Source organism: Macaca thibetana, chromosome 11 (genome assembly GCF_024542745.1).
Source record: "Macaca thibetana thibetana isolate TM-01 chromosome 11, ASM2454274v1, whole genome shotgun sequence".
NCBI lineage: Eukaryota > Metazoa > Chordata > Mammalia > Primates > Cercopithecidae > Macaca > Macaca thibetana.
Genome location: NC_065588.1, coordinates 44556895 through 44574177, shown reverse-complemented (window position 1 = coordinate 44574177; position 17283 = coordinate 44556895). Strand labels below are relative to the sequence as shown.

Here is a 17283-nt window from a genome sequence, read left to right as displayed (position 1 = left end):
CCAAGCAGACGTAGATTTGGTCTTTTCACTAATCCTATATATCTTGGAGGCTTTGTTAATTTCTTTTTACTCTTTTTTCTCTAAACTTCTCTTCTTGCTTCATTTCATTCATTTGACCTTCAATCACTGATACTCTTTCTTCCAGTTGATCGAGTCAGTTACTGAAGCTTTTGCATTTGTCACGTAGTTCTTGTGTCATGGTTTTCATCTCTATCAGTTCGTTTATGGACTTCTCTGCATTGGTTATTCTAGTTATCCATTCTTCCATTCTTTTTTCAAGGTTTTTAGTTTCTTTGTGCTGGTTACATAGTTCCTCATTTAGCTCTGAGAAGTGTGATAGACTGAAGCCTTCTTCTCTCAACTTCTCAAAGTCATTCTCCATCCAGCTTTGTTCCACTGCTAGCGATGAGCTGTGTTCCTTTGGAGGGGAAGATGCACTCCAATTTTTTGAATTTCCAGCTTTTCTGCACTGCTTTTTCCCCATCTTTGTGGTTTTATCTGCCTTTGGTCTTTGATGATGGTGACGTACTGATGGGGTTTTGGTGTGGGTGTCCTTTCTGTTTGTTAGTTTCCCTTCTATCAGTCAGGACCCTCAGCTGCAGGTCTGTTGGGGTTTGCTTGAGGTCCACTCCAGACCCTGTTCGCCTGGTTATCAGCAGCAGAGGCTTCAGAAGATACAATATTGCTGAACAGCAACTGTTGCTATCTGATTCTTGCTCTAGAAGCTTCGGATCAGGAGTGTACCCAGCCGTGTCAGGTGTGAGGTGTCAGTCTGCACCTAGTGGGGGATGTCTCCCAATTAGGCTACTCAGGGGTCAGGGAGCCACTTGAGCAGGCAGTCTGTCCATTCTCAGATCGCAACCTCTGTGCTGGGAGAACCACTGCTCTCTTCAAAGCTGTCAGACAAGGACTTTTACATCTGCAGACGTTTCTGCTGCCTTTCGTTTAGCTATGCCCTGTCTCCACAGGTGGAGTCTACAGAGGCAGGCAGGCCTCCTTGAGCTGCAGTGGGCTCCACCCAATTCAAGCTTCCCGAAGGCTATGTTTACCTACTTAAGCCTCAGCAATGGCAGGCGCCCCTCCCCCAGCCTCACTGCCGCCTTGCAGTTAGATCTCAGACTGCTGTGCTAGCAATGAGGGAGGCTCTGTGGGTATGGGACCCTCCAGGCAGGCGTGGGTTATAATCTCCTGGTGTTCCATTTGCTAAGACCCTTCGTAAAGTGCAGTTTTAGGGTGGGAGTTATCCAATTTTCCAGGTGTTGTGTGTCTCAGTTTCCCTTGGCTAGGAAAAGGAATTCCCTTCCCCCTTGCACTTCCCAGGTGAGGTGATGCCTCGTCCTGCTTCAGTTCTCACTGGTTGCGCTGCACCCACTGACCAGCACCGACTGTCCGACACACCCCAGTGAGATGAACGCAGTACCTCAGTTGAAAATGCAGAAATCACCCGTCTTCTGTGTCACTCACGCTGACAGCTGGAGGCTGGAGCTGTTCCTATTCGGCCATCTTGGGCGCCCTGATACTTTCTTTTTTTGAGATGGAGCCTTGCTCTGTCTCCCAGACTGGAGTGCAGTGGCATGATCTCGGCTCACTGTAACTTCTGCCTCCCAGATTCAAGCTATTCTCCTGCCTCGGTCTCCTGAGTAGCTGGGATTACAGTTGCATGCCACCATGCCCAGCTAATTTTTGTACTTTTAGTAGAGATGGGATTTCACCATGTTGGCCAGGCTGGTCTCAAATTCCTGACCTCAGGTATTCCACCTGCTTCAGCCTCCCAAAGTGCTGGGATTACAGGCACAAGCCACAGCACGCGGCCAAAAGACACATTCTAAAAAATGAAAAGGGAAATCACAGACCTGTTGAAAATATTTGCAATCTGCTTGTCAAATAACAGAATTGTATCCTGAACATTCATAGAATCCTACAATGACAACAGTTTCAAAACATGGGCAGAGGACTTGAATAGACACTTCACAAAAGATCTAGAGGTGGCTAAAAAAACATATAAAATGGTTCTCAATATTAGTTGCCAGCAAAATGCAAATTAAAATCATAATGCAACACCACTTCTCACCCACTCTGATATGTTACTGGTGGGAGTATGAAATGGTACACTCACTTTGGAAAACTGACAGTTTTCTGTAAAGTTAAACATACACCCACTATATGATCCGGCAAGTCTACTTTTAGGTATTTACCCAAGAGACACAAAAACATACATCCACAAATGTTTACAGAAGTTTAATTCACTATAGTGAAAAGCTGGAAACTACCCAAATGTCTATCAACAGCAGAATAAATGAACAGTTGTGATATATTCATTTCATGGAATACTATTCAACAATAAAATAAAAAAGCATACACATAACGAAATTAGCTGGGCATGGCCGCATATGCCTGTAATCCCAGCTACTTGGGATAAAAGGTTTTTAAAAAGATAAAATGAAAAATAATGAATTTCAAATACAAAAAAAGAAGATCTAACACAAATATAAGGATTCTTACCTGAGAGGCCACAAATTCTGAAGGGATACCTACTTAGAAAAAAGGGAGTCTGTGAACTTGGATGAACATTACATCTTCATTTTCACTTAATCTAACTGAAATTTATTTTATTTAATTATGACCTTAGCTAATAAGCCACAGTAATATTAGCAGAACCTCTGACTTTGTCACCAGATATTTTTACATCACATTGCCAATGCTGCAGATGTTTTAAAATATTGTTTAGACTCATCACTACTTCAAAATTCTGGTAATTATGAGACTTGCCACTAGATCACATGTTACCGTAGATACCTGTGTGTAATCTTGTTATTAATACATGTAGTCTTTTTATTTAATACATATAAAGAAGCATACATGTTACATATACAAATGTGTTTTCTATTTTTTTAAATTGTGGTAAAATATGCATAGCATAAAATTTACCATTTTAATCATTTTAACTGTCTGTGGCACTAAGTACAACCTGTGTGCAAACATCTATCCAGCTCCAGAACTTTCTTATCTTTCCCAACTGAAACTCTGTACCCATTAAATAATAATTCTCTATTCCATCTCCTGCCAGCCCCTGGCAACCATCACCCTACTTTCTATCTCTGTGAATTTGACTACTATCGACTATTTGACTATTATACCACAAATAAGTGAAATCATACAATATTCATCCTTTTGTGATTGGCTTCTTTCACTAAGCACAATGTCTTCAAGTTTCATACATGTTGTAGCAGAATTTCTTTCCTTTTTAAGGCTGAATAATATTCCATTGTATGCTTATACCACATTTTATTTGTCCATTGATCTATTGATGGCCACCTGGGTTACTTCCACCTTTTGGCTATTGTGAATAAGGCTGCTGTTGAACATGGGTATGCAAATATCTTTTCGACCTGTGTTTTCTGTTTTAATAAAACTACATTGCAGCATATAATTGCTTTCCTTTCTAAATTTTGTGAATCCTTTTTTGTTTTTTTTTTTTTTTTTTTTGAGATGGAGTCTCACTCTGTCACCAGGCTGGAGTGCAATGGTGCAATCTAGGCTCACTGCAACCTCTGCCTCCTGGGTTCAAGTGATACACCTGCCTCAGCCTCCTGAGTAGCTGGGATTACAGGCATGTGCCACCTCGCCCAGCTAATTTTTGTATTTTTAGTAGAGACAGGGTTTCACCAGGTTGGCCAGGCTGATCTCAAACTCCTGACCTCAGGTGATCCACCCACCTTGGCCTCCCAAAGTGCTGGGATTACAGGCATGAGCCACCGGCCCGGCCTGTGTTTCATGAATTTTAAAACACTATTTTTTATTTTTTATTAGTGCTATTCTTAGAGACAGGCTCTCACCCTGTCACCCTAGCTGGAGTGCAGTGGCATGATCACATGGCGTAAACATATTCCATGCAGTGTCAAACTCCTGGGCTCAAGCAATCCTCCCACCACCATGACTGGCACTTTTTTTTTTTTTTCTGTAGAGATGGGTATGTTGCCCATGCTGGTCTCAAACTCCTGGCCTCAAGTTATCCTCCCACCTCAGCCTCCGAAAGTGCTGGGATTACAAGAGAGACTCACCACAACCCAGCCCTAAAAACATCATTCTAAGAAAGGGATTACAATCTTCAAAGGAGGTTCAAAAACTCTCTGGCGTAACAGGAATCCCTAAAGTAGAAAATTAAAGCAATGGAACATAAGAAATCCTAAAAACTATAACAACAATAAAAAAATGTTTCCTAAAATAAAAAAATTACTTCAATTTCCATATAAGAAGAAAATACTGTGTACCTGAGAAAATGGATTCAGAATGGTCACTATCAAGACATAGTCTGTAAAATAATAAGATTTTTAAACAAAAAATTTTTTAAACCCTCTGGGCATCCATACAAATAGACAAAGTCACTTATAAGGGAAAAAACAAAACAGATTGTCATCACATTGTCAGTAATAATGCTGTACACCAGAAAACAATAGATTAACGTATTTTAGGCAGTCAAGATAGAAAAGGTGAGCCATGAATTTTTTATCTAACCAAACTGACCTTCAACTATAAAGATAACACACAAGCTCTTATGTATGCAAGAACCCAAGATAATTTTTTGCTGAGGAATCTATAACAGAATAAGCTTCAGACAATCAAAGTAATTGGAGAGGTATTGATGTAAGGACTGGTAGGTAATCAAATAATTGATGAAAGGAAGTTTCTCTCTAAAGTCAAAGCTGAAATAATAGAATTACAATATCAACATTTTACAGCCCATAATGAATTCCTGGACCTAACAAGAATTATTAATAGCTGATATCACAAAAAGAGAGAAAATCAGACATTATATGCTTCCTGGTGGAAGTATCCAACACCAATTATAAAGCAGTCTTAGAAGAAAAAAAACATGAACCTGATAAGCCTCTAGATCTAATTGCCAATTTATAGAAAATACAGGGCACAGAATAATGTTAAACATCACCACAGAAAGGCAATCAGCAAAATCCCAAGTGTGTAACATCATTCAGGACAAATAATCTGATTTATTCAACAAAAGTTAGAATAATAGGAAAAAAAGATGGCAGAAGAACAATATAGATTAAGAGACTTACAGATACAGCAACCAATCACACTATATAAGATAATTAGGAAATATGGACATTGACTGGACTTGAAGTTATTAAGAAATTTTAAAGTATTTTTAGGATAACGGTGTGGTTGTGATGCTAATTTTAAGATTTCTTATCTTAGAAATACATACTGAAGTATTTATGCATGAAATTGTATGAAGAGGCCCAGGAAGTGATGGCCACCTTCCCGCTACCCGGGACTTCTGGCGTCTGAGAAGTCAGCCGCCCGCTTGCTGCGGCCGCCGTGCTCACCTGCCCGAGGTGATGGAGAACGGAGCGGTGTATAGTCCCACTACCGAGGAGGACCCGGGCCCCGCCAGAGGCCCCCGGAGCGGCCTCGCTGCCTACTTCTTCCTGGGTCGGCTCCCACGGCTCCGGCGCGTTCTCAAGGGCTTGAAGCTGTTGCTTTCTCTGCTGGCCTTCATCTGTGAAGAAGTTGTATCACAATGTACTTTGTGGGGGACTTTATTTTTTTTGAGTTTGTAAGCGACAGTGCCTTTCTTCTGAGTCTCCTTATACTGATTGTGTATTACACTCCATTTAATGAGAGTTGATACCACAAAAGTAAAATCATCATATTTTTATATTACTTTGGGAACAGGATGTGTGTTTTTGTTGGCATCCAAGATTTTTGTTTCCACACATGACAGGACTTCAGCTGAAATTGCTGCAGTTGTGTTTGGATTTATAGCAAGTTTTATGTTCCTACTTGACTTTGTCACTATGCTGTATGAAAAACGACAGGAGTCCCAGCTGAGAAGACCTGAAAATAGCACTAGGGCTGAGGCTCTCACTGAACCACTTAATGCCTAAAGACTCTGGGGAGCAGATGTTAACTAAGGTAGTGACTTTGCACTGTGGTGCCTGAGCCCTGGCAGAAGCTCTTGTAAAATTTGTGTAATTGTTTAAACCACTTCTTTTGGAGAGCAAGAGGAAGGTCAAGAAGGCAGTTTTATCAATACTGTGTCAGTCACCACAAATTAGGCCAGATAAGTTTTTAAAATTTTTTTAAAAATGATTGAAACTTATCTTAAATGGAGATTTTGGTGGGAGGAGGAGAGAACAATTGTTTTTTAAATCACACAGCTCAACGGTTCATAAATGATTGTCATTCTGTTACAAGTCATTCTTTTACTAGGCTTAGCTTCCAAATTATGCTTTATAGCTGTATAAACATCATGATTATATTCATCTACTTAGAAATTGTTTTATTTTAAAATTAATTTGCTTAGCTGTTTGTTTTGATGCTTAGATTATGTTGTGTTAATGGGAATTTAACGTATTTAAGAAACCAATATTTAAAATGTTGGTCTAGGTTTTTTTCCTTAACATATATTACCAGGCTTTACTGTATTTCACTCAGCCTTAAATGTTACAATATTTTTGGATAACTGTTATTAATTCTTTCTGAGACCTTGGTTATAGCCTAAAAACGTATGGAGATGTTGGTATTTTGTGTGTATAAAAGCAACAATATCAGCAACTTCGTGTTTATACTGCACCTTGGTTGTTGATGTCAAGTGAGAAAGAGATTATTTTGTAACACATACAAAAATGGAAGAAACTGATACCACACCTAAGTGCCAGAGATAAGAAAGACTTTTTGCCCAAGACAGTGAAAGTAATTATAACAACAAGCTTTGACCACTTACCAAGTATCTGAAGAGATGAGTTCATACTGTGATTTAGAAAGTGGTTCAATTCTCGTGTTGGCATATGATTATTTGTACTAAAATTAATACAGCTCTGTGGGTCTTCCTTAGCGTTTTCTTTGAAGCTCGTCTGTTTTTTTAGGACCCCAGCCTTTCGTTTTTCATAGTTCAAGATGCCTCTTTTCTGTCGCCTTATCAGATAGAAATGGAGCTATGTGCTGCTGCTTCACCTAGCAGAGGTTGGCCTCTGGCTCTGACGCTTACTTTTTGTCAGTTGTCTTTAGGTGGTCCTGAATCTTGGGCCCTTTTAATTGTGAATACTGTGTAGCAGGATCTTGAGAGTCCTTGTTCTTACATAGGCGTTGCTCTAGTTTGTCTTTGGCAAGGAACATCTTAAGAAAGTAAATATCCAGGAGACCCTGCCCAGACTAATCCTGTTGGTGACATAAGGGAGAATCAAGCCATTCTCAAGAGATAACTTCATAACCAGAACTGTCTGTTGGCTAGCAGCTATCACAGATAGGCAGGGCACTTGGGATACGACCTTTCTGTCCAGGTGTTTCACAGACTAGACCTTTCTTATCCTCCTCCTAGAGTTTTGACCTGGGACTCTAGTGTTAAGATCATGAGCCCGTACATCAGGTCCTTCTGCACTTTGGTAGAAGTCTCCCAGGGTAGGTTTCCTATTTGAAACAGTGGAATCATGTTTCCAGGAAAAAAGTTTAATGACTTCATCCTTTTTTTTTTTTTTTCCTCATCTGGCATTTGTGTGTCGTAGATGGGTTTTAGTTTCATGAATGTGACTAATGTGGTTCTCAGAAATTGGTCAGTATGGCCTGACATAGCTTCTGCTCTGTCTTACTGACTCAATACCTTTAGGATTTGTGTCAGTTTGGATACTAGTGTTAGTGGTGATGTCACCACTACTTAATTGGAAGATAATGAAACCAATCATAGATGCTGTTTTTATTGGGCATGTCATCTAAGAAAGGAGAAATAGCTGAGTCTTGGGTCTAAGAATAAGGACTGATTCAGAAAACTAGTTTATGATAGGTAGACTAGAGTTTCACATCAAACTGTACCATTGTGATTTTTAATGTCATCTAGACCTATCTAAAATTCAGAGCATATCATCTGGGCTACCTCAGGGTCACCACCCATGCATTGGGCTTAGTCAAGATTGACAGATACGTTCTCAGCGGGCCTGTCATATAGAACATCTTGTCATTGAGCTTAAGCTCTGCTTGTTCTGAGGTTTCACTTCCATGTGTTTCATTGGTGCAAAAATGGATCTCTTAGTCGGTCACTTAATTCTTTCTTTTTCAGAAAGACAGTATGTTCACTGGTATATTTGGTCACTCTTAGAGACTTCTTTCACATTGTTTTTTATGGGACCCATGAATGGTTAGCCTTTCTTTTCTATTGTAGAAGGAAATAGGAGTAAAATGACCATTGTAGTAAATACGTTCAAGGGGAACTTGGGACCAGAAACCACTGTTATGTACAAAAAATGGCAAACTCAATAAACTCAAATTTAAAATAATTTTTAAATTAATAGTTATAATACATTTAATTTTATATTTTATACAAATAGATTGCTTAGAATAGTTCTCAAGAATTATAAGGGAAATGAACTCACAGTACAAAAATTTTATAATTACTATACTTAAATTATGTTTTGTTTGGAAGCTGGGAAATGTATTTTTACATTGTAGCCAATCGTTTTTATATTTGTCAATTTAAATCTTATGGGTCTTTTTTAAATCTCTCTTGATGTCAAATTTTGTAGTTTTAAAAAATAAATCCATTTAATTAAAATGTTAAAAAAAGAAATTGTATGATATTTGGAATTTGTTTCAAAATAATTTAGTGGCGATTAGGGAGTGAGTGAGGGTATAGATGAAACAAGATTGAAGATGTGTTGTTGATCACTGTTGAAGCTGAATGATAGGAACATTGCAATTTATTCTATCTTATTTTTTGAATATTTGAACATTTCCATTAAGAGCATTTTTTTTTTTTCTTTTTTTTTTGAGACGGAGTCTCGCTCTGCCGCCCAGGCTGGAGTGCAGTGGCCGGATCTCAGCTCACTGCAAGCTCCGCCTCCCGGGTTCACGCCATTCTCCTGCCTCAGCCTCCCGAGTAGTTGGGACTACAGGCGCCTGCCACCACGCCCGGCTAGTTTTTTGTATTTTTTTTTTTAGTAGAGACAGGGTTTCACCGTGTTAGCCAGGATGGTCTCGATCTCCTGACCTCGTGATCCGCCCGTCTCGGCCTCCCAAAGTGCTGGGATTACAGGCTTGAGCCACCGCGCCCGGCCAAGAGCATTATTTAAAATAAAATTAAAACATCAAGATAAAAAAGTTTTCTTGGAGAGATTGGGAATAAATTAAAAATAGATATGCAGAAAACTAACCAAATGAGAAAATTTTGAAAGTATACCACCCTGGACAACAAGGTGAAATACGTCTCTAGACAAAAAATAAAAATAAAATAAATAAAATAAATAAAGTAAAATTAACCAGGTGCAGTGGCAGGCACCTGTATTCCCAGCTACTCAGGAGGCTTAGCAGGGAGGATCACTTGGTTTCAGGAGTTCAAGGCTGCAGTGAACTAAGTTCACACCACTGCCATCCAGCCTGGGTGAAAGAACAAGACTCCGCCTCTAAAAAGGAAAAGAAAAAGGGATTTACTCCAGGAAAAACAAAAAGCTTTACAACCAGAGAATGTCCTATTCTATTTGGCTCAATTAGGATATACATTAACATAAAAACTAAATATTAATGTAAAAGAAAAATATTACTAATATATATAAGTACAAATTTTGTTATATTATTTTCCACAAAAAAGAAAAAATAGATGATTTGGTCTTTACCGTAGTTCATTGAAATCCATTTTTTATTATCAACAGTTCAAAAAAGATTTTTCAGCTTCATGGATCCAGTTATTATATCCAGTAATGTCATGTAAAATTTTTAAATGGATGTCAAATTTGAAAAAAATCTCTCAATTTTTATGATATGTTGCACTATGAAATGTAAAGGCTTTGCAAGTTTTCTTGTGTAGTGACTAATATTTAACACTCTTTTACTGACATTGTCATTAATGTTCTTATTGTGGTAGTATAATGAGTTTAAAATTATCGCCATTGATGTCAATTTTTAAAATACTCTTTTAATATACTAAGAACATTAAAATACTTTTTAAATGTATTAAAATATTGCTAATACTTTTAATGACATTGTCACTAATATTCTAATTGAAGTGGTGTCATGTGTTTAACCTTATCTCCATGGACGTCAATATTTCTCGTCAAATTAGCAATATATTTCAATTATTTCCAGTTTGCTCATATGATTTTTTTTTTTTTTTTTGAGACGGAGTCTCGCTCTGCCGCCCAGGCTGGAGTGCAGTGGCCAGATCTCAGCTCACTGCAAGCTCCCCGTCCCGGGTTTACGCCATTCTCCTGCCTCAGCCTCCCGAGTAGCTGGGACTACAGGCACCCGCCATCTCGCCCGGCTAGTTTTTTGTATTTTTTAGTAGAGACGGGGTTTCACCATGTTAGCCAGGATGGTCTCCATCTCCTGACCTCGTGATCCGCCCGTCTTGGCCTCCCAAAGTGCTGGGGTTACAGGCTTGAGCCACCGCGCCTGGCCATGATTTGTTATTGTGTTATCAAATAATCTAAAAGCCTAACTATTTCTTCTATTTGAAATTTGTCTCCTTCTGTTAATTCGTGCTATTGTATGATCAGAATTTTTGTTACAGTTAGCATCTTGATGTCAAGATAATTTCTATTGATTTCATCTTTCATCTTTCTCTCTTGTGTTTCATGGTCTTAATTTTTTTACTGAATTTCCCGTTGGTTCTTTAATTTAAAAATTTTAAGTTAACAGAATAAGAAATCCTTCATGTATTTCCATATCAGGAGTCTGTAATATTTCACCTTGCATTTTTGGAAATATTCCAAATTACAGTTAATTTGCTTTATTTTTTTAATTTTTAATTTTTGTGGGTATATAGTAGATATATATATTTATGGGATAAAGGAGATATTTTGATACAGGCTTGCAATTTGTAATAATCACATCATGGAAAATGGGGTATCCATCTGCTCAAGCATTTATCCTTTGCATTACAAACAATCCAATTATACTCTTTTGGCTATTTTTCTTTTTTTTTTTTTTGAGACGGAGTCTTGCTCTGTCGCCCAGGCTGGAGTGCAGTGGCACAATCTCGGCTCACTGCAAGCTCCACCTCCCGGGTTCATGCCATTCTCCTGCCTCAGCCTCCCGAGTAGCTGGGACTACAGGCGCCCGCCACCGTGCCCTGCTAATTTTTTGTATTTTTAGTAGAGATGGGGTTTCGCCGTGGTCTGGATCTCCTGACCTTGTGATCTGCCTGCCTTGGCCTCCCAAAGTGCTGGCACAGGCGTGAGCCACCGCACCCGGCCTCTTTTGGCTATTTTTAAATGTACAATTAAATTGACTATAGTCTCTCCGTTATGCTATCAAATACTAGGTCTTATGTATTCTTTCTGGGTTTTTTTGTTTGTTTGTTTGTTTGTTTGTTTGTTTTGATAACCATTAGCCACCCTGACTTCCCCTATGTACCCCCACCCCCACTACCGTTCCTAGCCTCTGGTAACCATCTTTCTACTCTCTATCTCCATGAGTTCAATTGTTTTAATTTTTAGATCCCACAAATAAGGAAGAATATGTGATGTTTGTCTTTCTGTGCCTGGCTTATTTTACTTAACACAATAACCTTCACTTCCATCCATGTTATTGCAAATGACAGGATCTCATTCTTTTCACTGGCTGAATAGAACTCCATTGTGTACAAGTACTACTTGTTCTTTATTCATTCATTTGTTGATGGACACTTAGGTTACCTCCACATCTTGGCTATTGTAAATAGAGCTGCAGCAAACATGGGAGTGCAGATACCTCTTTGATATACTGATTTCCTTTATTTGGGGTATATACCCAGCAGTGGAATTGCTGGATCATATGGTAGCTCTATTTTTGGTTTTTCTGAGGAAACTCCAAACTCTTTTCCATAGTGGTTGTACTAATTTACATTCCTACCAACAGCGTACATCTTTCCTCCATATCCTCTCCAGCATTTGTTATTACCTATCTTTTGGATAAACACCATTTTAATTGGAATGAGATGATATCTCATTGTAGTTTTAATGTCCATTTGTCTGTAATCAATGATGTTGAGCATCTTTTCTTTTTTTTTTTTATTATTATTATACTTTAAGTTCTAGGGTACATGTGCATAACGTGCAGGTTTGTTACATATGCATACTTGTGCCATGTTAGTGTCCTGCACCCATCAACTCATCAGCACCCATCAACTCGTCATTTACATCAGGTATAACTCCAATGCAATCCCTCCCTCCTCCCCCCTCCCCCTAGGCCCTGGTGTGTGATGTTCCCCTTCCCGAGTCCAGGTGATCTCATTGTTCAGTTCCCACCTATGAGTGAGAACATGCAGTGTTTGGTTTTCTGTTCTTGTGATAGTTTGCTAAGAATGATGGTTTCCAGCTGCATCCATGTCCCTACAAAGGACACAAACTCATCCTTTTTTATGGCTGCATAGTATTCCATGGTGTACATGTGCCACATTTTCTTAATCCAGTCTGTTCATATGCCTGTTTGCCATTTGTGTGTCTTCTATTGAGAAGTGTGTATTGAGAAATTCAGATCTTTTGACCATTTTTAAATCAAATTAGATTTTTTTCTATAGAATTGTTTGAACTTGTATGTTCAGGTTATTAATCCCTCAGCAGATGAGTAGTTTGCCAATATCTTCTCCCATTCTGTGGGTTCTCTCTTCAGTTTTTTAATTGTTTCCTTTGCTGTGCAGAAGCTTTTTGACTTGATTTTTGCTTTGGTTTCCTGTGCTTATGGGCTATTACTCAAGAAATTTTTGCTCACGCCAATGTCCTGGAAAGTTTCCCCAACGTTTTCTTTAGTAGTTTCACAGTTTGAGGTCTTAGACTTAAGTCTTTAATCCACTTTTATTTCATTTTTTCATATAGTGAGAGATAGGAGTCTAGTTTCATTCTTCTGCATATGAATAGCCAGTTTTTCCAGCACCATTTATTGAAGAGACTGTCTTTTCCCCAGTGTATGCACTAGGCATCTTTGTTGAAAATTAGTTCATTGTAAATTTTTTTTCTGGGTTGTCCATTCTGTTCCATCAGTCTCTGTGCTTGTTTTTGTGCTGTTTTGGTCACTATAGAACTGTAGTATAATTTGAAGTCAGGTAATGTGATTTCTCCAGTTTTGTTGTTTTTCCTCAAGATACCTTTGGCTATTTTGAATCTTTTGTGGTTCTGTATAAATTTTACAGTTTTAAAAACAATTCTGTGAAGGATATCATTGGTATTTTGATAGGAATTGCATTGAATCTGCATATTGTTTTCAGTAATATAGACATTTTAAGAATATTGATTCTTCCAATCCATGAACATGGAATGTCTTTCCATTTTTAAAATGTCCTCTCAATTTCTTTTATCTCTGTTTTACAGTTTTAATTGTAGAGTTCTTTTATTTCTTTGGTTAAGTTAGTTTCTAGGCATTTAATTTTATTTGTGGCTATTATAAATAGGATTACTTTTTTGATTTCTTCTTCAGATTACTCACTGTTGGCATATAGAAATGCTACTGATTTTTGTACATTGATTTTGTATCCTGCAACTTTACTGAATTTATCAGTTCTGATCATTTTTTGGCAGAGTCTTTAGGTTGTTCTAATTATAAGATTATATCATCTGCAAACAAGAATGACTTCTTCCTTTCCAATTTGAATGACCTTTATTTCTTTCTCTTGTCTAATTGTTCTAGCTAGGCCTTCCAGTACTACGTTGAAAAACAGTGGTGAAAGTGGGTATCCTTGTTGTGTTCCAGATCTTAGAGGAAAGACCTTCAGTTTTTCCCCATTCAGTATGATACTAGCTGTGGGTCTGTCATATATGGCTTTTATTATGTTGAGGTATATTCCTTCTATTCCCAGTATTTTTAGGGTTTCTACCATGAAGAGATGCTGAAATTTATCAAATGCTTTTTCAGTGTCAATTAAAATGATCATGTGTTTTTTTGTTCTTAATTCTATTGATATGGTGTATCACATTGATGTTTGTATGGTGAGCCGTCCTTGCATCTCTGAGATAAATCCCACTTGGTCATGATGAATGATCTTTGTAATGTATTGTTGAATTTGGTTTGCTAGTATTTTGTTAAGGATTTTTATATCAATATTCATCAGATATACTGGCATGTAGTTTACTTTTTTAATGTGTCTTTGTCTGGTTTTGGTATCAGGGTAATACTGGCCTTGTAGAGTGAGTTTAGAAGTATTCCCTCCTCCTCTACTTTTCAGAATAGTTTGAGTAGGATTGCCATTAGTTCTTCTTTAAATGTTTGGTAGTATTCAGCAGTGAAGCCATCAAGTCCCAGGCTTTTCATTACTGAGGATAATATTTATTATGACTTTGATCTCATTACTTGTTATTGGTCTGTTAAGGTTTTGGATTTCTTCATAGTTCAATCTTGGTAGTGGTATGTGTCTAGGAATTTATCCATTTCTTCTAGATTTTCCAACTTATTGGCATATTGTTCTTCATAGTAGCCACTAATGATCCTTTGGATTTCTGCAGTATCAGTTGTAATGACTCCTTTATCATCTCTGATTTTATTTATTTGAGTCTTCTCTTTTTTTTCTTCATTAGCCTGGCTAAAGGTTTGTTTATTTTATCTTTTCAAAAAAAAACAACAAATTTTTGTTTTGCTGATCTTTTGTGTTGTTTTCTTCATTTTGAATTCATTGATTTCTGCTTTGATCTCTAACATTTCTTCTAGTAATTTTGGGTTTAGTTCTCGCTTTTATAGTTCTTTAAGATGCAGTGTTAGGTTCTTTATTTGAAGTTTTTCTTCTTTTCTGTTGTAGGCACTTAGAGCTACAAATTTCCTTCTTAGTACTGCTCTCACTGTTGCATCCCATAGGTTTTGGTGTGTTGTGTTTTCATTATCACTTCTTTCAAGAAAATTTTCAATTTCTTTCTTAATTTCTTCATTAACCCACTGGTCATTCAGCAGCATATTACTTAGTTTCAGTTTTCTATTTATTTATTTTCAAAAATTCTTTGTAGAGAGGGGGTTCTGTCATGTTACCCAGGCTGGTTTTTGGAGTTTTGTTTTGTTTAAGACAGGGTCTCACTTGCTCAGACTGGCGTGATCATGGTTCACTACAGCCTCAAACTCCTGGGCTCAAGCAATCCTCCTTCCTCAGTTTCCCAAGTAGCTGGGACTTAGATTCACACAACCATGCATGGCTAATTAAAAAAAAAAAAAAAACTTTTTGAGATAGAGTCTGGCTTTGTTGTCCAGCTGGAGTGAAATGGCACAGTCATGGCTCACTGCAACCTCCACCTCCCAGGCTCAAGTCATCCTTCCACCTCAGCCTTCAATGCATTTGGGACTACGGGCATGCACCACCATGCCAAGCTAACTTTTTTGTATTTTTAGTAGAGATGGGGTTTCACCATGTTGCCCAAGCTGGTCTTGAATGCATGAGCTCAAAGCAATCCAACTGCCTCAGCCTCCCAAAGTGCTGGGATTACAGGCATGAGCCACCATGCCTGGCCCATATTGTTGAGTTTTCATGTGTTTGTATAGTTTCCAAATTCCTCTTGTTGATTTCTATTTTTATTCCATTGTGGTCAGAGAAGATTATTGATATTATTTCAAATGTTTTAATGTTTTAAGACTTGTTTTGTGATCCAATATATGGTTTATCCTTGAGAATAATCCATGTACTGAGGTGAAGAATGTGTATTCTGCAGCCTTTGGATGAAATGTTCTATAAATATCTATTAGATCCATTTGTTTTATAGTGTGGAGTGAGTCTGATGTTTCTTTGTTGAGTTTCTGTCTGGGAGATCTGTCCAATGCTGAAAGTGGGGTGTTGAAGTCTCTAGCTATTATTGTATTGGGATTTATCTCTCTCTTTAGCTCTAATAATATTTGCTTTATATATCTGGATCCTCCAGAGTTGGGTGCATATATACTTACAATCATAATATCCTGCTGCTGGATTGACCTCTTTATCGTTATATAATTACTTTCTTTGTTTCTTCTTACAGTTTTTGTCTTGAAACCTATTTTTGTTTCATATAAATATAGCTACTCCTGCTCTTTTTTGGTTTGCATTGGTATGGAATATTTTCTTCCATCCCTTTATTTTCAGTCTGTGTGTGTCTTTCTAGGTGTAGTGTGTTTCTTATAGGCAACAGATCACTGGGTCTTGTTTTTTCATCCATTCAGCCTCTTTGTATCTTTTGATTGAAGAGTTTAGTTCATTTACATTCAGTGTTATTATTGGTAAATAGGGACTTACTCCTTCCATTTGATTATTTTTTTTCTAATTGCTTTGCAGCCTTCTCTTCCTTATTTCCTTCCTTCCTGTCTTCCTTTTGGTGAAGGTGATTTTCTCTGGTGGTATGATTTAATTTCTTGCTTTTTATTTTTGTGTATCCATTGTATGTTTTTTGATTTTAAGTGACCGTGTGGCTTGCAGATACTGTCTTATAACCTATTATTTTAAACTTATGACAACACTGATTGCATAAACAAACATGCAAAAAGAAAACTAGTCAAATCTTTACATTTTAACTTAATCCCCCTACTTTTAACATTTTGTTGTTTCTCTTCATGTCTTATTGTACTGTCTATGTCATGAAAATCTGTTGCAGTTATTCATTTTTGATTGCCTCATCATTTAGTGATCTTTTACCTAAGATAAAAGTAGTTAACACACAATTACAGTGTTATACTATTCTGTGTTTTTCTGTATGCTTACTATTACCAGTGAGTTTTGTGCCTTCAGATGATTTCTTCTTGCTCATTAACAACCTTTTCTTTCAGATTGAAGAACTCCCTTTAGCATTTCTTGTAGGACAGGTTTGGTGTTGATGAAATCCCTCAGCTTTTGTTTGTTTGTGAAGGTCTTTATTTCTCCTTTGTGCTTGAAGGATATTTTCACTGGATATACTATTCTATCATGAAAGTCTTTTTCCTGCAGCACTTTAAATATATCATGTCACTCTCTCCTGGCCTGTAAGGTTTCCACTGAAAACTCATTTAATCTTCAGAATAGCCCTATGAGGTAGGTTCAATTATGCCTTCCATTTTATAGATATACAGGGGTACTAAGAGGGGTAGTTACTTGTCACACAGCTATTAAGAGGCAGAGCTTTGATAGCTGAGGATCATGGCAGATGGGAGGCAGGACTAGATTGCAGCTCCCACACAGGCAGACAGAGCAGTGTGTGGAGATTCGCATAATGAACTTTTGTTGCAGAACTACTGCAGGAATAAACGAGGAAAGCCGAGAGAACCCACAGACCCTCTAAAGGAAGTGGATAGCTCCTACAGGACCTGGGAGACACTTCAAATACTGGGAATGCTCAATCTGTGGAAGTGAGAAAGGGGTATTGTTCACCCTCGAACACACACCCTCAT

At 37.8% G+C, this 17283-nt stretch overlaps 1 pseudogene; it reads left to right on the top strand.

Moving 5' to 3' along the window:
- The first annotated feature begins 5360 nt into the window (after window positions 1-5360).
- Window positions 5361-5909, top strand: LOC126930190 (CKLF-like MARVEL transmembrane domain-containing protein 6; annotated as a pseudogene).
- Window positions 5910-17283: the final 11374 nt, after the last annotated feature.